The sequence below is a fragment of the Myotis myotis genome, unplaced genomic scaffold (genome assembly GCF_014108235.1).
Source record: "Myotis myotis isolate mMyoMyo1 unplaced genomic scaffold, mMyoMyo1.p scaffold_m19_p_11, whole genome shotgun sequence".
Taxonomy (NCBI): domain Eukaryota; kingdom Metazoa; phylum Chordata; class Mammalia; order Chiroptera; family Vespertilionidae; genus Myotis; species Myotis myotis.
Window position 1 is genome coordinate 33,594,406 of NW_023416315.1, and position 24,494 is coordinate 33,618,899.

Sequence of the window (24,494 nt, forward strand, 5' to 3'; positions counted from 1 at the left end):
ATGATTGGTGTCCTTATGAATGGAGAAAATTTGAAAATACACACACACACACACACACACACATACACGCACACACATGCACACACATGCACACACACACGAGGCAATGGGAAGATGGAGTTAGGCTGCCACAACTGTCTGGCAATGCCAGGGAACTACCAGGAACAGAAAGGCCTGCAACTGGTCTTTCCCTAGCACCTGCCAGGGAAAGCAAAGAGCATGCCCTGTCAACACCTTGATTTGGGGCTTCTAGTCTCAAAATTGTGAGACATTAATTTCTGTTGTTCAAAGCCACCAGCTTTTCACTACTTTCTTACAGCAGTTGTAGAAAACTAATACACTCTGTATAAATATGGTATCCCCAGCAACATGCTTGAGTGTGCCTCTTTCTCCACTTGCTTGCCAGGTTTTTACTTCTGCCAATTTAATAGGTTAAAAATCATAACTTGTAGTGTTTTTCCTATTCTTTTAAGTAAGATTGATTGCATTTTTTCATATGTTTAATAGCCACTTGTATTTTTTTTCCAGAAAATTAGCAACTTGGCATAATCTGGATCTTAGAAAGAAAACATCAACATTATGTTTTCTCTAAACAATGCATATCTTAGTGATTTAGTGGCTCTGTAGAATAAAAAAAAAAAAGTTCTTACTTCTATAATATCATGGGATTTTTTTTTTCTTTTCAGGCCAGAGTCTCACTTGAAGATACTGAACTTTATCTCCTTCATCAACCCACCTTTTCCCTTATACTCTTGCTCCAGAGTAGCTATGCACTTATGTACTTCTATAAATGTTACCTATACCTATGCTTCCTCCAATGAAATAGGTGAGAGACAGAGAAAGAGAGAGAGAGAGAGAGAGAGAGAGAGAGAGAGAGAGAGAGAGAGAGAGAGACCATTTAGACAACCCAGAAATGTATAATTGGAAGTTAGTGGAAGTACCTGATAATTATAATTATATAACTGAATTTCCCTAGCAAGGATAAAATGAAGGCATTGTTTTTAAAGAAATGAACCTGTGTTCTGAAGCCCAATCCCGTCTTTTTTATATAGGCACCTATAGCTCCCAGAGATATTTCCTGAGAAAGCCAGAGAGCACAATCCTGTTTTTACGACATAGCGTCCAAAACCATGTAGTTGCTTTCACCCCATTCTGTTCATCAAGGGAGTCACATAGCCCTACCCAGTTATAAAAGGAGGGAATATTGACTCCACTAACTCTGTGGCTTGACAAGGTCCTAGAAGAATATGTAGAATCAGAAATATCACTCTAGCCAATTTTTAAAAAAATCCATTCTCCCTCATATCTCATTAGCAACTCATTTTACTTCATGCTACTTTCTGCCTTGTTTACAATCCTAACTCCTATGTATTGTTCCTCATCTAAGTAAACACACCTACTGCAATAAACTGGACTCTATAACAAGTATGTGTATTCTTGAAATCATACATGGAGGGACTACATAGAATGGAGTTCATGTATCCAGTGTGTTGGCCCACTACCTATTATTTTTTTGTGTTCATGACTAAATTGATACCGCATTTTCACAAATAAATTCATTTTCTAAAAGTACAAACTTCTTAGCAAGCACAAGTGACTAACCCAAACTGGTTTATTATATATAAGATGGAACACAGAAAGTTTCCCAAGGTTAGTGAGAAAACAGCCAGACAAATGGCAAATTTCATTCTAGCTCCTCACTTTTGTCTATGTCTGATTTAGCTAAAATTCAGATACGTATGTCCTCTGGTTCTAAAGCATGAATAGTAGGTAGTGGAGAAGATCGATTTAGAAGTTCAAATAAAAACTAAGAAAGCTGTTTCAGGACCGCTCTGAGAGGGCTTTGAAGTTCATGGCTAGGGGGAGTTATGAGACTACAGATTTAAGCTATTTGGAATGAAAGGAACGGCTTTCGTTTCACCAGTTATGCTAAAGTCTTGCCTTTAGAAATAACTTTCTCCAGAACTAGTGTAATGGTGTAAAAACTTTACTTTTTTTTTTTTTTTTATCTCTGCTATCATGTGTAGCATCTCCTGGAGATACATTAGGAATCTATAAAAAGAAGTTCTGTAATTAATATTATGCAAGGGAGTAAACTCTTTTCTCATAGATGATATAGATAGATGATAGATATGAATACACATTAAAAGGCATGAATAAGCATCTACTTCATTTCAAAATACTGTATACAAGCCATGCGCATAGGGAATATTAAATAGTTACAGTGTGGCTTTGCAGCAGCACAGGAGAAAAAGCCCTGGACATGTAAATCAGAGACCAGAATTTGATTCCTGAGTCACTCCTGAGTTGCTCTCTGACCTTCAGAAAATCATTGAATTAAATTAATCTTCCTCTCTATAAAATGGAGATGCCAACTATTCTATTATGAGGACAAAATGGAATGTTACATTGAAGTTGCTTTGAGAAGCACAAATAATGATATGATTGCCCGTTTGTGTGGTTAATTCTGCACTTGCTTTCTTCATTCTCCCCCTCTGTCTATATTTGCACCTTCATGAAGAGCGTCACCACTCACCCAGTCACCCAGTGCAGAAACCTGGGGTTACACGAGACCCCTCCTTCCCGAGGTACTCTCTATCCTGGGTGCTTTCCCACGCTCTCCCACTGCCAGGCCTGCACTGTCCTCGCCTCATGCTGACTAAAGCAATTCACCCCGTACAACTTAATCATGAAGTTCCTCCTCTGAGAAACATGTTAGGACATTCTAGTCATAGTAGCTAAGCGGAAATTTTGGTGATTTTTAAATCATGTCCCTGAAATTTCTTTCGTATTATTCGCATTGGCATAGGATAAAAACTACCATTAAAGCATTCCTAGGCTGATAACAAAACTGATAGTTAAGTGTGAGAGGCAAAAATAATTAACCTCTTATCATTAACAATTCATCACCCTATTAAAGAAAATCTTAAAAATCAAATTAATATAATTATGCAGTCTATATTCTCCCACCACAATACAGTAAAACCAGACATTAATTTCAGATATGAACAAGAAACCAACTACTGATTTTTTAAAAAAAGGCTATTTGAAATAAAAATAATTCAAATATAAAACCTAAAATGAAACATAAAATCACATAGAAATGTAATAATTAAAATTTAGAATCTATATTTAAATAAACTTAATTTTAAGCATGTTTATTCTAACAAATCAATCATAAATATAAAAAATCAAGATAAAATGAAACCAGGTAAGTTATAAATCATTTGTAAAATTAGAAACTGTGAAAAGAAAATAACAGTAAGTAAAGTGAATTGTTTAAAAAACAACGAGGTATATTAAGTGTAATTGTACTCTAACTAAACTTGAAAATCTCTATGAAATCAATGTTATTTATATAAAAATTTAACAGAAAATGAACCCCGGAGAAGAACACCTGAAAAGATCAAGAACTTATAAAGTGACTGAGAAAGTTATACTAAAAATTTCCAGGAATTAAAAATAGGAACAGATTATTTTCGTATTTCATAAACCCTTTCTAAAAAAATAAAATTATTAATGATAAGCACTATTCTGCAGCATAAATACAGACCTGCCTGATATTTTTCAATACAAAAAAAACTTTAGTCCAAAAAAAAACACAGCTTAATAGCAAACCAATGCCTGCCATTTGATCATCTGACTTACAATTTTTGTGACTGTTCACACATGGCCTTGCTCTACTTGTTGATAATCATGTGAGCAACTTCCTCCCTCATGCCCAGCTGCCCTACAGCAGGACTGCCTGAGTATTTAGGTGTCTCTGATTCCAAAATGTAAATTCCACATCTGCAAATATAACTATTATTTAAGCCACACTATTCCTATAATAGTTTCCAAACTTTAAAACACCCCACCATTTTGAGTGATATAAAAGTTATAAACGTATACATATTGATGTTTGTTTTATCTATTTATGCATTCATGTACTTACTATTTTGAGGCACTGCAGCAATATAGAGCCCCATTTTAATGTTTATAAAGAATAAAGTCTCAGAAAAGTCCCTGGGTGGCAGAAATCTAACAGCATGCATATGGGAATGAGTTCTGAACCTTTTGAGTCAAACAAGTTCAGTCACTCTTCTTTTTAGAAAGCCAGGCATCTTCTTGGTAAAAATCCACATACCAAAATTCCAAATGAGCAGACAATTTTCAGATAATTTCAGATTCTCAGATAATTGCCGAACACAAGATGTGTGTTAGCATCATTGAACATCAAGACAAAATATGCAAATTAAGACCAAGGTAGACTCACCATATATGTATTAATTGATGAATGCACTTGAAATAGAACTCTAAGACTATAAGCTTTTATGTTGTCCTGACTTACTCACAGGCTACATTCCTTTATTAACCCTTTGCGGTTGTATTAAATTTGGACATGGGTGTCGTACTGGTCGAAATTAATTTCCATTGGAAGAGCAGTGATACATAACATGCAAGATTATGAAGGATAAACAAGATTTATTAATTCTTTTTTGAACATTAGATGTATGTTTAGACAATAATGTGTTTCAATAACATGTTTTTATGTAAAAATTATATTTTATATTTCTCCATTGAGTGGTATCTTTGAAAGCAGTCTCCAATATGCAGTCCTGGTTTTCGACTACATGTATTGCAAAAATAATTAGTTTGGCGTTTTCCGCCCCTAATCTTTCTGTTTGAACATACAGAGCAATCTTTACTTTTCACACCTTTACAGTGCCACAATATATGCAGTTTCCCATTAAGCCTTTCATCTTTATCTGAGGCCGATGGTCTTCCTGCCAAAATAAAACGCTTCATCGTTACTTTCAGATTCGCAGTACACTTCTTTCGGTAACTTTATTTTTGCCATTTTGGAGTATTATTTTGAAATATCTTAACAAGTGAGAATGCCTAATTACAGTTAAACGTAATTTGTAAAGCTTTATTTGAAATTCTGCGAAGTAACTCCGAAGCTTGTCGATTTCTTCACTCTCAAAAGGCGACTGACTCGCCACGGTGTTTTGCATGGCGAGTGTGGAACGACCGCGTTTGTTTATACTGAGTTTCAATATCTCCGATTTGTCAGGGCAATGTTTTGGTTCGTGACAAGGTTGCTTAGACACTTAAGAGCTTTCAGAGAAATTATGAACTGATACATGAATGAATAGAGTTAAGATTCGTACGGTTCCTTGCTGTGGTGGCTGAGAGCGGACATACGACCGGAACGGTAAAAAAGCTTTGGTGGCTGAGAGTAGACAAACGACCACAAAGTGTTAATTACATGTAGGGAATTTGACATGGGAACTATGCAACTAATGTGAGTCAACTGTGCTTGGAAATTCATGAGCTCAATTCTGGTGAAATCAATGAGTACAATGCAGAAGGCCATAGACAAGTTTACATATGAAGAAAGCACATTATATAAACTTGACTCTTAAACACTAAACTTTTCTCTTTATATCACTAAATTGCCTAATCAAGAAGGTCAAAGACTGCAGAGCAGCTGAAGGTCAGAATAGTGGGGTTAAGATGCCAGAGATGTGAGATCCATTCCACACACTCTTGTTTAATTCGACACAGCAGGCATCTTTAACAGGCTTTCACACTGATTCTTAAGCCAAATCAATAGTGGTATATACTCTACAATCCTGAGTAGTAGTGATTTTATATCATTTTATGAGAGTATTCAAAAAAATTATTTCCTTGAAACTGTTCAGTTGTGGTAGCTCATTGGTGCAAATTCCTTAGTCATGAACTTGTAAATCATCAAAAAATCAAATCCTAAAGATGAGCAGGTTCTTACACAAGACTTTTATAGGGTATAATCAAAAGAAATATAATACCGCCACTTGTAAATACATCAGCAGAAAACAATAAAGCAGGCAGACTCTCAGATAGCTATATATTATTGATAAATTTAAAGTATGTGTCAAGCTGAAATTCCAATAGAATGTGGTAGTCGTAATGCATAGCATTGATTTTTATCCACAGAAAATTAGAGTTAACTTGTATACAACATGGGATCTCACAAATGCTTGGAAGCTTAATGTTGAGAAGAGTTGAATAACTGACTATGACATGTCTCTCAGAATTCTAAACCTTTGTCCTTCAAACTACTTCATTATTATATCACAAGTGTTGTCTTCACCATATACTAAGATCTCTTCCCTTTGAAATCCAGATGCTGATACTAAAAGATCATTTTGTTTGATTATGTCAGTCTTGATCATAGCCTAAATTCCATCTCTTCTCTCATCTTTGGGCACTACTGGATTATAAACTGAAGAAATTGACATTCTCTCTCCGTTAACCTTTAGAGATGCTCAAGGAACTATGCCTTTCTTGTGAAGCCATCTAATTGCTAATCTATAATCCTTTTAATATGCCCAGCTTTTTGGATTGATCTATTGCCAGCTGGCCTAACACTGCCCACAGCTATATTAATCCTATTATTCACATCCTATTACAGAGTATCAGTGAAACTCTTTAATGAATCCTGAAAAGCTTACTTGCCAGATACCAATATTAAGGATGATTACACATGTATTCGCTCTCTTATTCTTAATTATAAGCTTCTGATTGTACTAATTGTATTCAGTGGGGTTCAGAGCTTTTCTTCTGCACAGCTATCTGTGAGCTGACACTGGGTTTGGGGAAATATCCATTTTTCTAAATGTCATTACCATACATATTATTTTTATCTTTCTCAATGGTAAATAAATTCACAAGATAAAATGTAATATATTTAGAGATTAAATCCTGTTGTAAGGTAAATAAAGTGTATGGTATATGGTAGAATTAAGTAGGATTTATCAAGAGTAGATAAAATATTCTAGAGAAAGGTCTGCCTTTTGAGTTCCTGATATATTCACAGTACCATTAATCCCCTAATAGGATGGATCAATCTGTCCTGGATGATAAGCCTACTTGTTAAGGGAAGTATGTTCTCTATTGAATTAATCACCCCATATGAAAACTGAAACTATCATCAGCCTGAAAAACTATGATACCTTATCATCAATTTTAGTCTGATGAGTGGCTAAAGAGAGTAGCTTTTTTTTTTTTTTTTTTTTAATCCAGTGAAATGCATTGGCAATGATACTGCTTTTATTTTTTTAAAACTGAATAAGTAGCCCAAACCAGTTTGGCTCAGTGGATAGAGCACTGGCCTGTGGACTGAAGGGTCTCAGGTTCGATTCCAGTCAAGGGCATGTACCTTGGTTGCGGGCACATCCTCAGTTGGGGTGTGCAGGAGGCAGCTGATTGATGTTTCTGATTCTCTATCCCTCTCCCTTCCTCTCTGTAAAAATCAATAAAATATATTAAAAAAACTGAATAAGTACATTTATAAAACAAAAACAATATTGTTGATGAAGTTATTGTGTTTTTTTTCATGAAAGGGCAAATAGTGGAGCTTTATGCTTATTAAAAGTTCTGGGGACTGGAGTTTCTATTTGGAGGAGGCCTTTGAGATCCACAGAATGGAAGCAAGTGTCTGTACAATGAGACTCTCGCCAATGCCAAGGAGCTATGGATCTTGGCAGTACCTAGCATCTTGGGAGACAATTAAAGACAAATATGCACATGCATGCATGTTATTGCACCTCCTTCTAGAGAACCTGTCTTGCAGAGAAAGTTCTAGAAGGTAAAGACATCATTGCCCTCTAACATCTATTCATTGTCTCTTTGTAAAATCATAATGATGCCATGAGTTATATTTGAAGACCAGGGTCTTAAGCAAAACTTTACATTGATTGGTCTCTCTTCTAGCCCTACATCCACAGAAATACCACCACTGGTTTCTGCTCCAGTGTGTGAGTGTGAGAAAAGTAGGATGTCAATAAAATATAGGATATCAGGTTAAATTAAATAGATACGTTTTTAAGGATAAGTATGTTATAGGTATTGCATGGGAAATACTTATATAAACAAATTATCCAATATATATCTGAAATTTAAACTTAACTTGATATTATATAATTTTATTTGCTAAATATGGCAACTCCAGAGACAGGGCCTGAAATTTGGGGGGTGGGGGGGAAGAATAGAGGAAACATTCTATACTGACACTGTAGGTATTTCTCTAGCTATGGCTCTTCCTATACTGGTACAACAATAAGAAAAATTACTTCCAAGATATGGCTTTGTGGAAATAATAATAAAATTATCAATCTTAGTATTTTACCGTTTTGCTGGACACCTGCTTTTCCTTTCCCTGGCTTTTTAAAATTTATTTTCATTTTGAAGCACTATTATTTAGCTCAGCCTTTTGGAACATGATTTTTAAAGAAAGACTATGTGTGAAAGTAAAGTAATATTGCATCAAATGAGACCTTTGTCTGTCCAGGTGCAATTTTCAAAACAGCAAGAGAGAAAGATTTTACACAGTAAAATAAAAGCATTTAAAACTGAAACTTAAACCAACTAAAATAAATGCACACTTCATGGTAAACCCTCATAGCCCCTAAATGCATTTTAAACAGTAAGTTTCTTTTCTTTTTATGGCGTAGAGCTGCATGTAATCATAAGGGAGGACAGCAAATGTATATACTGAGCCAGTTAGGCAGGAATCACGCCAGATCCACATTCCCCCACCTGCCAGCCTCCTTCTTTCCTGATGTGTTTATCTTAGAATGTTAGAGTTTGATCAGCAGTGCAAAGTTAGGGTGAGGGAGGGACGAATATTTGCATACTCCCACTTTTGTGCAAATGGTCCATGAAGTTATTCAAAGACAGCAAATCTGGTAGAAAGAAAAGTAAGGTAGAGATTAAATTGGATATAAATTGTGAGTTCTAGCTGAGTCTTTTAAAAGATAATCCTGGATTTTTACTAGTCCCACTTTCAATTCCAGTTTGTGGAAGTCCTTAATACAATGAAATTACCTTAAATCCTGATATCCAAATAAAACATCTCTTTTTCTCTCTCTCACTCACAGACTGTTAGAGATTTTTCACTTTCCCCATTGATTTATTTCAAATTGCTCCCAAGCCTCCAAGAGTAATTATTATTTTTTTCATAGTACATCATTCTTATAATTTTATGTTATAAGCCTTATTAGCAACGCTTTAATATAGATATAATGAAATTCTATAAAGTTCATAGCATCCTACAATTTATTCACAAATGTTTATAATTTAAAAAAAAAACATTTACAAGGCTACTGAGAACATTTAGAAACAAAGATCAAATACATGCTTGGTAATAAAATCAATGTATACCCTGAAAGGCTCTTCTAAAGGCTTAACAGATTGTGTATATTTAACACCAAAACAAAATAAACAAAGCTGGATTCAATGCAACTGGCCAGCAGATGAGTGGGATATATCCTTCCTCACTTAATTTGTATTATTATGAAGTCAGTAAATGAAACTAGTAACAGCAAAATACTTTCTAAAAATAAAATTAAAACAACAATGTAAGTAATTTGCTAAAGGACAATTTATTGTAAATTTATTGTATTCAAAGGAAAATTAATGTTGTACTGAATGAAAAAAATCATCATATGGTCAAAAGTAGTATGTATTTCAAATTCCAGGAATAAAATATTTTACAATTGCTTTTTTGTTTTTGTTTTGTTATTCTTTTGCAGTTGACAAAGAGAGGTATTTTTAATTGTATTTTCAGATTACTGTGCTCAAATACACATATATTATGATGAAACTGAGGTTCGACATGTGCATACACTACAAAACCACCCAATCAAAATACCTAATATTTTCATCACTGCAGAATGTTCTCTCAATCCTCAATCACAAATAGATGACCACTATTCTAATTCTATTAAAACTAGATTAATTTTGCATCCTTTTAACTTTATATAAATAGATTGGTTCAGTATGCACTTTCCCACCCTCTGGCTTCTTACTCAGCACAATGTTTCTAGGATTCACCCATGTGGTTGCATCATTCTTTTCATCAGTGAGCAGCATTTCATTATGTGAATATAACAAGTTTGCTTCTCTGTTCTCTATTTGATGGATATATGACAAGTTTGCCGTTTGAGACTACAATAAGTAATACTGCTAGGGACATTGGTACACAAATCTTTGTTGAATATATGCTTTTTTATTTTTTTACTTTTGAGTATATAATTCAAATTCATAGGGTAGGTATATAATCAAATTTATAAGAAACAGCCAAACACTACTTATCTAGTCCGTGATGGGCAAACATCTTCTTAAGAGTCCACATATCTAATATTTTAGAGTCATATGTTGCAAATACTCAATTTTGCTTTTATAGCACATAAATAGACAATACATAAGTTAATAGGTATAATATTATTGCAATAAAACTTTATCAAAACAGGAGGCAGGCACATAGGCCATAGTTTGCCAGCTTCCAATCTACTCCAATAATCTCTGCCTTTTAATTATTTAGTCCATTGGCATTTCATGGAATTATTAATGTGGTTATGCTCAGGTATACCATTTTGCTATTTTTCTTCTACTTATACCCACTGGTATTTGTTTCATTCTCCTTTCCAGTTTTCTCTTGGGTTAACTGAGTATCTTTTAAATATTCTACTTAAATTGCTCTATTAGCTTTTTCTCCATACTTCTTTGTATTATTTAGAGCTAAGGGTTAAATGTGCATTTTCAAGTTATTATAGCTACTTAGAGTTAGAGTATCATTCACACAAAATGTGAGAACTTTGAAGCATGCAATTTTATTTATACCACCTAAGTCCATTCCTTGTGCCATTGTCAGAAATTTTAATTATCCATACATTATAAACAAATAAATTAACATTTTGCCAGAGAAAGATAAGTATTACATGATCTGACTCAGATGTAGAATCTAATGAACAAAATTTTAAAAATTAACATTTTTAGTTAGTTTGTTATCTTTCAAAGAAGTTAAGAGAAGGTAAAAAAAAAAAAGTCTCTCATATTTACTCATGTATTTACCAATTGTGGTGCACTCCTTCCTTTTTGTAAATTTAAATTTTTAGTTGTTATCATTTTCTTTTTCCTAAAGAACTTTTTTCAACATTTCTTATACTGCAAGTCTGCTAATAAAATATTCTCTCCACACTTTTGTCACTGAAATAGTTTTTAGTTTACCTTCAGTTTTGAAGATTATCTTTGCTAAATATATAATCCTAAACTACATGTATTATTCTTTGTGTTTGTCATGCTTACTCTTTGATAATATCCTTGGATCTATATTTTAAGGTTTTCATCAAAATTTGAAAAGCTTTAACTGTTATTTCTTCCAAAAATGTTGTGCCTTATTTTCTCACCCTCTCTCTTTCTGGGACCATGGGTCATTCTTTCCCATGTTTTTGCATGGGACATTGGCTTGTTGCAAGCTGTTTATTACAGGACCGTGGGGATCTTATCTTCCTCTGAAGTGTATGGATTTTCCTTCTGGCTTCAAGTTCAATTAATGACTCACCTTGCCTTCATAGATTTTCAGACGGCATCTGATTTGGTTTTGGTCTTAGTCTGGGGCAAAAATTTTAGTCCTAACATTTAATCACAAAACCTAAAGTGTACCCATTTTTTTATTTCAATGTAAAATTCATAGGATTTATTACCAAATACCTTATACATAGGAGAATTCAAATGCAGGTCCTGTCTACTTTGCAGTGGAAAGATAGTCAAATTCATGCTCAACTTTTAAGAATTTAATTGTTGCTTTTTTTGGACTTTTGGAGTCCCCTCTGGATGTGTGTAGGATTTGAGGAGAGGATATTACAGATATGTGGGCTCCCTCTCTGTGAATTCTCCTCTTTTCTCATTTTCTCTATTAACTGATAGGTTCCTGTGCACCCCTCAACTTGCATTATCTTGAACCAAAACTCCAAATAAAGTCCAAATTTTTGAACAAATTAAGTTAGCATTTAAACATCTCTTCTGTATTCATTATGACAGGTCACAAAGTTGTAGAGATGAATCAGACATGATATGTTATTTGGTGTAGAAAACACACATGAGGCTTTATAAAATGAAAATTTGTAGTCAGTGCAATATAAAGATTGATGACAGATAACTCACTTTTGGATAAACACCTTAACTGAGAACATTGACTGAAAATTTAATAATATTATTTTGCTTTTATAAACACAAGATATATAGTCACTATTTAGATTAATCTTACTCTCTTTTTTAAACAACAGAAATACCTGTGTGGAGTATAACACAAATGATAGAATTGAAGAAATAAAAACCACCTAATTAGTTTTATTGCATAATACTGAAAATTGCCTAAACATAAACATATTAAGGTGTGTTGGTAAGATGTTTGAAAATATAGAAAGAAAAGTTGTATTTTTTCTATGATAATATATATCATATATTCATTCATATGTAGTCATATATATTCAAGTCATATAAATTCAATGAGAAATTTTATGTAGCTATAAGCCACAGACCATGCTATCTATATATATAAAACCCTAATATGCAAATAGACCAAACAGTGGAACAACCAAACAATGGATTGATTGCTATGATTTGTGCTGACCACCAGGGGGCATGCGCGGAACATGGTGGGGGTTGGCAGCAGGCGGCAGAGCGCAGAATATGGCAGGCATTGGGATGGTGGAGGCTGGTGAGTGGGGGTACCAGACCAAGGTGGGGCGCCGGTTGGTCGCTGTGATTGGAGTGAGCCTCTGGCGGTTACTGAAAATTCTTTGCTCCCATATGTTGCGGTCCCACCCGGCACTCACACCTGCTGCAGGTGCTGGCCACATTTGTACCCACAGCCAGTGCCGGAGCCACCACTCACACCCACTGCTGGCACCCAGTACTGGTCCTGATTGCTCAGAGCCATCAATGGGTACAAGTGGGGCTGGTGCCATCATTGCATGGGAGTGGCAGGAATGGGACTCCCGGCAGACAGGGAGCCAGGGGCTGCCATGAGATGGGCTAGGCGGGGGTGCAGAGGATGGACCAATACCCATCCTTGTGCCCACCGCAGCCTTGCGGCCCACAGTTTCTTTCAAGGTGCATGAATTTGTGCACTGAGCCCCTAGTAATTATTATAAAAGATGAAAAGTGTCAATAGAGGACTACATACAGTGTTGTGTTACACAGAAGGGTAGTTGATCAAGTATGCTTTGGTAAGGTTGCTAATAAGCTAGTCACTGGAGCTTTCTCAAAGAAGATAACATTAATGCTAAGCAAGCAATCCTGTGAGCAATCCTTCAGAATTTGTAATAATGATCTGAAAATATTTCCCTTGGCTTTCCAATGATGTGTGAAATGCTCTTATTGTAAAAGCTGAGAATAAGTTAACCAAACTTGGGCTTTTTGCAGTATTGCTAGTGAATAGACACACCTACAGGAGGTAAAAGATAATAGAGCTAAGAGATACTTTAGGTCGTATTTTTTAATTACTCAAAGTAGCAAAAATATCATTATTACCGACTACAATTAATTCTGGTATATGGTCAGTGGCATGACTGGAATTCCTTAGCTTTCTCTGAAGAAACGTATCAGGAAGGAGAGGGGATAATTATTCTAATTTTTGTGACACTTGAAAAGACCTGTGGCATCTAAATTACGATAGAAAATTTATTCTAAAATGAAGGTGAACAGAATTATGATAAATTGAAAATTAAATATTCATTATATATGAAACCATATTATATTTATGTCCTTTATGCATAATTTATAACAATAGTATTTAATCACTTCTTATAATCAATGGTATATTTATACCTACAATACAGTCCTACTTTCTTAAATTACTAACAGTACTTTAGGGTTAGAGTCAGAGATAGGAAAATGAAAATAAATAAATAACATTTTAATAAGACACACACAATAGTTGTTTCTCTACTTCAAAATACCTATTTACTTATGACTGATTTCTTTGATATTGAGCCAGGCCAAAAACACCGAGAAAAAAAATAGTTTTATTCAGGGAAAAAAAAGTCACATTAAAATACATAGCATTAAAAGAGTAGAATTCTTTATCGCCTCTTGACTTCACATCTACCTGCATTTATCCTGCTTATGATACAAGCATATTTGCTTCTTGCCAGCTGGTACCATGAAACTCTTCCTAAGTAGAAGGTTCCTGAAGGATGAAAGGGTAGGAGTGATTCTTCGTCCTGGAAATTGGCTCTTGGCAAGCCTCCACAGGGAGGCAACCAGGACCATGCAGCACCTCCCATGGCAGCTTTCTCCGGGACCCCAGAAATCAGCTTTCCAGTGCACTATCCCCACGGTTTCCCAGAGAGTTCCGGGTGCACTGTGTCAGTGACTTTTCCACCATCCAGTTGGCCATGGCACACCCTCTCCAATAAAATCTGGACTTTATCCCTGGCGGAAAGAAATTCTTCTCCATATTTGTTTCTGACTTGGTGCTCGGTCTTAGCCCTAGAGATAGTGGCTACTCCTTATATTTGCATTCCTGTATTCTTTTTTGTATCCTCGTCTGAGGATATTTTTCCATTGATTTTTAGAGAATGCGAAAAAAGGGGAGAGAGACAGAGAGAAAGAAACATCCATCGGTTGCCTCCTGCACTCGCCTGTTCCAGGGCCGGCATCCAGCTTGGAAGGTATGTGCCCTGGATGGGAATCAAACCCAGGGCAACCTCTCTATCCACTGATCTAAACCAGCTGGGGCGCATTCCTGAATTCTTTAGAGTCCTTTCCCCTTAGCAGGCAAACTTCTGTTTAAACTTCCTTTTCAAATCACTATGTAGTTCTGTATCCTCGTTTGATTTTGAGCGCTACAATGACACAAGATATAAATCTAAAAGAAGTAGAGGGCTGCTGCAAGAAAAGAGGTCCAATGACCGAGTCCTGTGCTTTCCAACATTTAGAGATTGAACAGAAATGGAAGACTAAACAGTGGAGTCTGAACAAAAAGTGACAACGAGGTAGGAGAAAGACCCAAAGGAGAAGGAAATCCAAGTGAAGAAACTGTTTCAAGAAAAAGAAAATGATCAGTTATATCAAATACATCTGTTAGGTCAAATAAGATATGAACTGAGAATTAACCATTCCATCTCACAGTGTGAGTCATTGTGAGCCTGACAGTAGTAATATCCATGACTGCTATGAGAGAAAAGATAGAATAGGAAATAAAGAATTGAAGATTACCAATATAGATAAATCATTAGAATCCCTTTTTAATAAAGGGAAGTATTATATCGGAGTGTTAGGTGAAAGAAAATGTACAATCTAAAGACGGTTGTTGCCATTGTTACTGTTATTGTTTAAAACAAGAGAAATAACAGCATGTTTCATTACTAATGTGAATAATCACTTTGATGGAAAAATTAACGATGCAGGAGATAGATGCAAGAATTATTGTTTCTCCAAATAATTTGAAAAATATATTTAAAATCATTTGTAATGCCATCAAGCTAATGGTGCATGTAGGATTAGAACTCAAAATTCAGACCAAAGCCCTGACTGCTACAAGAAAATATGTGATCAGACATTTTGATGTAAATGTGATCAAATTCAAATATACATGATATATATAGATATACATATCTATATATATATATCATATATAATGTTAAATTATAAGTTTCTACTAATAACAGTACTCTATTTTAGGAATAGTTATAAATGCAGAATTATTTCAAAAGAATTTGATATTTTATAACTGCTTTAGACTTTGTCACCATTTAAAGATCACAAATGTAAAAAGAAGCATATATATTTTAGGTGTGTACACCCACATATATGAGTGATCAATGATAAAATAACAATACCTACATTTAATGTGGCCTATCTCACCTTATATTTAATTACAGTATTCTTATTATATGTGAATTATCTCAAGAAAAGAGCCATAAATAGTTCAAATGTTGTAAGAATTAAGAAAACTACTTTAATATGCTATGTGCTTTTCTATATTTTTTATCAGTTGACATTATGAGAAAAAATAGTTAAATTTTTTCAGACTAGGGTACTTCTTTTCATTTCACACAAATGCTTAATTATCAAACATGGGACTCCAGGATGCTCCTCACCCCAGTCCAGCTATGCAGTATATCCACTTCTCTGAAGAGTATTATTTTGTGTATTATGGACAAAAGATCATAGAGTTCTGATTGATCCAACCACAATCACCACTGAGCCCCTACTGAGCTTTTCTGTGTTGCTCAGTACTGATATTTTCAAAAACACCATTGTGTGAGGAATAGCCAGTGGTACTTAAAATCAACATGAACATTGTTCTATCAAGTCATGTGGATCTTCCCAAAAAAAGTCCCTTTTTCTTTGCTATCTAGCATATACCGCCTATTAAACCATGGGACACTGACAGGAAATAATGACACTAATTTTCCCAAGTCAACAGTATTCAGCACCCAGAGAGCATATTAAACTTTTGTCTTGCTTTTCCTTTCTAGAGGATGTAAAATCTTAGATCCATCTTTTATATCCTTTGTGAAATATGGTAATGCTTTATTTATTGACAATCTGACTCATTTGATTAATATGACACAGTAAGTACTATGTATACTGGCAACTTTCTAGGCAAGAGTAGCTGATCATTCGTATTTGGCTATGTTTTTGTTTCTAACAGTCAATTTTTGCATTAATTACAGGGTATTTATACTGATTTATATAATCCAGCATTAATAGTGCTCAGAACTCCCCTTTGGATTTCTGACATCTTTGTCAGCCATGAGCGAAATAGAATCATCCATCTGAAAAACCTAGCTGATTGGACACCAAAATATATCTCACCAAATATCAGTCCCCTTTTAGGTTCTAAGAAGTACTAATTGCATAAAATTGTATAGATTGATAATGACTTTTAGTTGTCTGTGTTTTTGAACCCCAAGGTCATATGTTATATAATGTTATATATATTGTACTTCAAAATAATGTTTTGAGAATGTTTACTATGCAGTACCTTTTATTTTCTTAAAAATCATGAAATGACTTACATAGAATTCAATAATACAGTAATCCATCCATTATGTGATTTTTTACCATCCTATAAGCTGCCATATAACTTTTCATAATCAAATATTTTTACAAAAATAAACCATTTCAGATATATGGATGGTTGGTTAGTATGAGTTCTAATAAAGAGCCTCTGAAATACATCATCATATAACTTCTAGATTAAAAGATATTTGTAAATGTGTATGACTATCTGATATGGGAATTGATTGATCTAACAAGATTAAACTGCGTTATGTTCCACAAAAAATGTTATAACCTTGTGGCAAAGCCATCAAATAGAAATAGCAACATTAATCAAAAAGGGGCTCTCTACAGTAATTGGGGCTTTAATAAGAATAAGTGTATCGCAGCAAAACAGTTAACACTGTGTACTCTGCTGAATAAGCAAACCCATCTTAACATTTGCTGTAATAGAGAAGGATCTTCCTCAAAATGATGGATTCTAATCTCAGCTGGGAGCTAAGTTTCACCATCAAATCAGTCTTGCTTTCCTGCTGAATATTTCAACTCGACAAGTACTTATGTGCTGGGTGATATGCTAAACTCAAGTTTTTGTTTTGTTTTTTTTTTCTTACAGGATACAAAGATCAGATCAATGAAGTTCTTACTTTTAATATTATTATTATAAGTAAACCAGCCAGTTTCCTTAATTATCAAATGGCCAAAATTTGTAATTGATGATTGTTATGAAAAGACACATTTTTCTTGGAAAATTATGAGGGTATAATTATTAAATACATATAGATCAAATAACAACATGGCCCACCTATGCTAATGTTTTATTTCCAACAAGTTCAACATAGATAGGCATGTTCTGCCAAATAGAACCTGAGAGCAATTAGCCATTGCACTATAACCCATTACTCATTATTTTTACTAATGTTTGAGGACTTTTATCTATAAATAGTATTTCAAGGCTTCCAAATGTTTCATGGTCAAAAAATATGAAAGTCTAATTCTATATTCCTAGTGCTCTCTGGATACAACCACTCAAAAAAAAATAGCTCAGGATATTTCAAGTCCCAGCAACCTGTAGTCTCCTTTAATGTCCATCACTTTCCCATTCCTGAGCACCTTCCCCTGTTGTCTCCTAACTATAGTAGTCTTACATCATTTTCCAATCATCGGATATGCTCATTCTAATACTTATTTTTCCTTGCAAAGTTTATTTATGCTGTGAGATCTTCTTCAGTTAGCACAGCCAGGCATTACTACATTCACTTAGTTTTAAGACCAACTTTCTTTTCTCAGTGTGAGTACACATCTATTTTATACAGGAGGGTACCTGAATGTCATTTTCTGGGATAAAGAACAAACACAGGTTAATGTCCAAGTACATGAAAGAGCTATAAGCTTTCATAATTGCTGTTTCTTTTATTAATGGCTATACAAAGCATAACTCTCCAATAATCTAAGTGTGATCCTATTATGTTGGAGAAAGTGTCATGCTGTGAAATATTGACTAAAATTGGTCCCTTTCACCAAATGTAAGCCAGTATTATTCACATACTAGTATTCATATAAATTTCAAGCTGAGTATTTCTTACTGAGAGGCAATAAAGAGAGTAATATAACAGGGAGATCTAAATTAGAACACAGATTTTTTTATGACAACAGAAATGCAAATATGATCCTAATTAATATGTTAATAGCTCCTCTCTATTTATAAATAGTAACTGCAGTCTAGCTTGGACTACTATGAATATAATATCTTTACATGTTCTTCTCCAATAAATAGGTAAAGTTCCTTAGGACAGGAACAAAGTCTATAGCCTTCAACTTTTTCATAGAAAGAAAATGTACTGTTCAATAAAGATCTGAGTGTATTAATATAATTGTGATATAGCTTAATTTTGAGACTTTTTCTCATCATGTGCTATATCAGCTGAGAAGAAAATTTTGGAGCAACATCTTTGACATTTTCAGGTTTAAGGCCCATCAGGTAACTTTTTAGTTACTCGTGAACCCAATCATCAATTCACTTATCCAGCCACTTATATAATATCAGGAAATTGAGTTTCTGAAAATGGTGGCAAGCAGTTACCAAAGTAAAGAAATCTGAGGGTTTTACTTTTGATTTAGTTATAATAATTCAATGGCATGGAAAGTGTTTCTAAGTAAAAAACAATTCATTGTCCTATTTTCTCTACTTGTGTATGTGTAAAATTACAATAAAATTTTAAAATAACAAATAAATGTTATTCTTTTGTTATAGAGAAATAGATTTGCCTTTTAATAAAAATCTCTTGGCACAATTCAGAATTTTTAAGTGTCTTTGAAAAGAAGCTAATATTTACAGCCTTGTGTTGCTGTCTGACTTTCATTCTGTCCAATCTTTTCACACAAAAAAGAGGATATGCCAGTATTTCCCTTGAAAATAGGTAGCTGATAGAGTACAATAAGAATACATGTTGTCCTGGTAAATCCTAAATAGATATCTGATATGAACTCCAAGGGATATTAAGAAAAAAACAATATTCCCAGGTAATAGAATCCTGTGCCAGGTTACCAGTTACAGAGAAGGGAGCAAGGCTGAAAATGTGACATGAAAAAAAAATAGCTCCCTGCAAGCAGTTACCAAAGTAAAGAAATCTGAGGGTTTTACTTTTGATTTAGTTATAATAATTCAATGGCATGGAAAGTGTTTCTAAGTAAAAAACAATCAGAAACAATAACAAAGCAAAACATATTATTTGAGCATGACAAGCAACTTAACTAGGAGGAGAAATCCTCTTCTCTTTGGAGGAATTCTAATTTCTTCAAATAAATATTTACTATCTATGCTGATGCAGAATTCAATTTCAAGCACAAAGGGAATAAAACATCAGTCTTAGTAATGGATTTCAATCTGGGATGGAAGACAAAAATAGGTGCATGTATTAAAATATGCTAATTTTAGTGTTCACATAATATCATAATTTGTTTTTAATGTACTTTGACAAACTAGAAACAACCAACATTAATAGGAAATAACAAATGTGGTTAGTCTATGCACCCAGTTGTTAATTTACTAGTAGTGATTATTGTACTTCTTGTCATGCATTTATAATGAAATAGCAGAAAAATAAATTGATCTAAAAAACAGTAAGGAGTGGCATTGTTGTTGAATTTATCAGCACTCCAGAGCCTAAAAGAAATAAATGAGGAGCAACAAGAAATCCATTTTATGTACTATATTCTATTACTAGCACAAAAGAGTTCCATTGAATGCATGGAAAAGTTGCCAGAGCCCTGGGAAAATGTATTCTATTTGACCTATCAAAAGCAAACTCTATCAGCTTAAATGGAACCGATTCAGGTTTCCAAATGGATTGAATGACACTGATAAGTCCATTCACAGGAATGCTCAATGTAAAACATAAATTTCTTAATAGAAATGGGGATGAGACTGATAATTAAATAAACATTTAATAACGAAAATGTCACATATATGGAATCACTGTAAGTCATTTAGAATTGATTTGAATTAAAAGATTAAAAATGGTAGACTACGTATAGACTCTCCTTTGCCTATTTGGAAGCCTTTTGTCAATTTTCGTATAAGTTGTAACCATAGTAACCTTATTCTGTCCTTAAATGCTATAGAAATTGAATAAATTATGGAGTCATGATCCAATAATAGTCAGAATGGATGAAACTAATCTTTAAAAATATACCTCTTGCCCTGGCCAGTGCGTTCAATGGTTAGAGCATCAGCCTGTGCACCAAAGAGTTGCAGGTTTGAATCCCAGTCAAGGGCATGTACCTGAATTGTAGGTTTGATCCCTGACCCTGGTTGGGTACATGCAGGAAGCAATCAATAAATGTGTATCTCTCTCTCTCTCTCTCTCTCTCTCTCTCTCTCTCTCTCTCTCTCTCTCTCGCCTTCCCTCCCTCCCTCCATTCTACTCTCTAAAAAAAGGAAGAAGGAAAAAATACATGTCACACTAATTGTGCATCATTTCCAGAGATGACATGGGTACTATTTAGTAATATAGTTACTTAGGCACTGCATTTTCTTTTCATTTCTTCATTTATTCAAACAACCAATATTAACTACTTGTTTATTAAGTGCCAAGAAACACAGTTAGGTTCCTTGCATAAAAAATATTATTCAAAATAATTCCCTCTATAGACAGTTCAATCATTTAAAAGTGGGTGTTGAAATATAGTTAAGAGTATTTTGGGGAGTAGCATAAATTTGACCATTGTTTCTTAATAATTTTGGAAATGAGTGATTTTAAATATCATTCTCTGATGTTGATACAGCAATATGTTTCATCTGTCATTCATCTACTATTCATTTATGCTTATTAGTGCTTATCTGTTTAAACATTTTAACTGAATTTATTTTGTAAAGAAGAGACAGGTATTATAATAGGGAAATTCTAAATATGAGCACAATCCTCTGCATGGAGGCACATTGAAATTATTTGTCAACAAAAATAATGTTTTAAGTAAATCTAATAAAAAAAAACTTCAAATTTCCAAAGCTGTGACATATTATGCAGTTTGCTATAACTTAGAAGAAGCCATTTTTGATTGATTTACATTATCATCATCCTCCTGAAGGAAAAGAGGGGTAATCTTACTCTGCTGCTTACTGACCATATGATTTAGTTTCTTCATGTCTTAAATTCCTAAATTAAAGTAGAATCCTTCTGTCCCAGAACATTAGAGGACTGATAACGGCTGATCCACACATGGCATACAATATGTGGTAGGATTTTTTCCCTTCACATTTTTACAGTTGAACAAATTTGCAATGTCTTGAAAACCTTCACATTCCCTGGAGATGGTAGCAAAGGAAAGACTATCTAGTCTAGAATGGTCCTCTTGGAATTGCTACATTCTCTAAATATAGTCAACAAATGGGAGTGGAGCCTAAGGCTCAGACGAGAAAAATTTGATGGTTTTAGATGCTACACCTGAAATATCTCCATGTACTTAATAGTTTTCCACCTATCCTTTACTAGCTATATCTCAGAGAAGGGAAACTTACCAACTCCTGACCTTTTCCCTGCTGGCTTCACTATCCATATTTTATTTCAACCCAGTTAAGTATAGTTGGTCTCCTCAAATCAAAGGTGGGTCTTCCACCTGGACTCCCACTCCTGTCTCCTATATTTTTATTTCTCTAATGGATTTGGCCCATTCTGAAATTTGTATAATATCCCACCTTCAAAACAAAACATTCATCAACTCATGTGTTCCCAGGCAACTACTGTCAGTATACATCCATTTCAGATTCACATTACGACTACCGGAAAAAGCTTCTTGAATATATAGCCTGTTGCCTAAACCTACTCCACCATGGCTTCTTCCTCCCCACTAGTATACCTGAAATGTTTTGGATAAGATGACCAATAACCTCTATTTTGATAAACCTAATGGGTGCTAAACCTAATAGAGGCTTTTCTGTCCTCGTTCTTCTTCTCTTTCAGTATGATGAAACATAAATTGACCTCATAACTTTCTGAAACACACTTCTCCTTGGCTTCTACATCACCAAAATATTCTAGTCTTTTTTTTAAACCTCCAATTTTCCCATTTTACACTCAGACCCATCTCCTTTACCTCCTCTTTATTTTTTTTATTTTATATATATATATATTTTATTGATTTTTTACAGAGAAGAAGGGAGAGGGATAGAGAATTAGAAACATCGATGAGAGAGATCGATCAGCTGCCTTCTGCACGCCCCCTACTGGGGATGTGCCTGCAACCAAGGTGCATGCCCTTTGACCAGAATCTAACCTGGGACCCTTCAGTCCGCAGGCTGACGCTCTATCCACTGAGCCAAACCAGTTCGGCAACCTTTACCTCCTCTTTAAATGTTAGAATTTGTTAGCGGTTCATTCATCAACTCCTTCCTATCTTCGTACTCCTTCCTAAATAAAATCAATCATTCGATAGACTTCAATACCACAACTTTACTAATGATGCCTTAATTTATATCTCCATCTCAACTATCTATCTGACCTACAAAATCATGTATAGCTAAGTCACTTTGTGCTGGGAATTAACTCTGCCCCATATTCCTTGGTCTTGATATAATGTCCTCACTTTTCAGCAGGCCCTTTCCTAAGGTGTACATTATAGTTACCCCTTCTCCCTAAACTCTCACACACTCATAGATACATCATTGTAAGTTATACTCTATCATGATCATAAATAACCTGGGATGCACTTCTCTGTGCGCAAATCTGAGGACCCATCTAAAGGCACTCAATGGTCAGCCCCAGCACCTGGGCCTCGGCAATAGCCAGAGCCATGGATCTTTTAGATCATATTGTGGTTCCTCTGCAACTTCTTAAGTTCACCCTCCCTCTTTGTAGCGGCCAGCCCTTGAAGTGATCATTACTAGGAGAGTATAGTCGGTCCTCAGTCGGAGATGCATTCCTACAGTGACATAACATGATTATCACCATAAGTCGGAACCCGCCTACATAAGCACCTACGTCACTCACATGGAGCACATACACAGCAGTAATGAAGTTAAACAGTAAAAAAACACTTAAAAGAAAGATAACAATTCCTGACCTTTACTTGTGGTAAATAAGTAATAAAAAGCATAAAGCACATATATACATATGTCGAATGACGGGATTTTTTTTTTTTTAATAAATAAATGGGAGATGGCAACGAAATCACAAAACAACTTACGTGGAGTCCGACGTAACTGGAGGACTGTCTGCATTAAGATTCTCCTTAGTTTAGAGCAGGGGTGAGGAACGTCCGACCCATGGGCCATATAAGACCTGTGAAATCATTTGGTTTGGCTCTGTTCAGGCATTAGGGATGAGTTAATTAAATGTTTGACCAAATGCAGCAGGTTAATTTTTAAGTTGATAACTCTGTAGGGCCCGCAAATAATGTTATAAATATCCAAATGGCCTTTGGCACAAAAAAGGTTCCCCACCCCTGGTTTAGAACATGTTTTTTTTAATCAGGGGGAGTGGACACATATGTTTGGAGAAGATCTGATTCCTATCTACTACACAGTCTGGCAGCACTAAAGTTCCCAGGGAAGAAAGCTGAGTTGATCTCATGTCAGTTTGAGATACATTTTAATACTCTTTCTTTTTCCTATCTCCACCCAAACTAGTTTCATAAGAATTCTGCTGAAGAGACATGAGGCTATCAAACTTTCTCAGATAGTACCGTAAGCTTTTGAAATGAAGTCATGTTTTTAAAGTGGAAGTTAATTTTCAGTTAGCTTATGCTCCTTATCCCTAGAGTAGGATAAGTAAGTGTGCAATTGATTTTAATTTAATATTCATGGTATATTACAGCTGCCAGAGAATATAAGAATTTTTTTAAAAGATAGAAAGCACAGCCTAGACCTAAACCTATCCTTAGAATTACAGTCAGAGTTGCAAGGACACTCTTGAATACAAAAGGGCATGTATGTAGGAAATAACTGTATACAAACATTTTTAAAGGCGGTGCTCACATCAAACATTTAAAAGCAGGCATGTGCTGTGGAGACCTTAAACAGACCTTTTTCTCTATGTCATAATCTACTTAGCATAAAATATAGCTGCAGGGTCTCCTCATACAAACTTCCACCTGGAACATTTCTGTCCAGATCTTGGCTGATTCTTCCCCATTCTGCAGTTCTCAGTTCAAAGGTCACTTCCTGAGAGAGG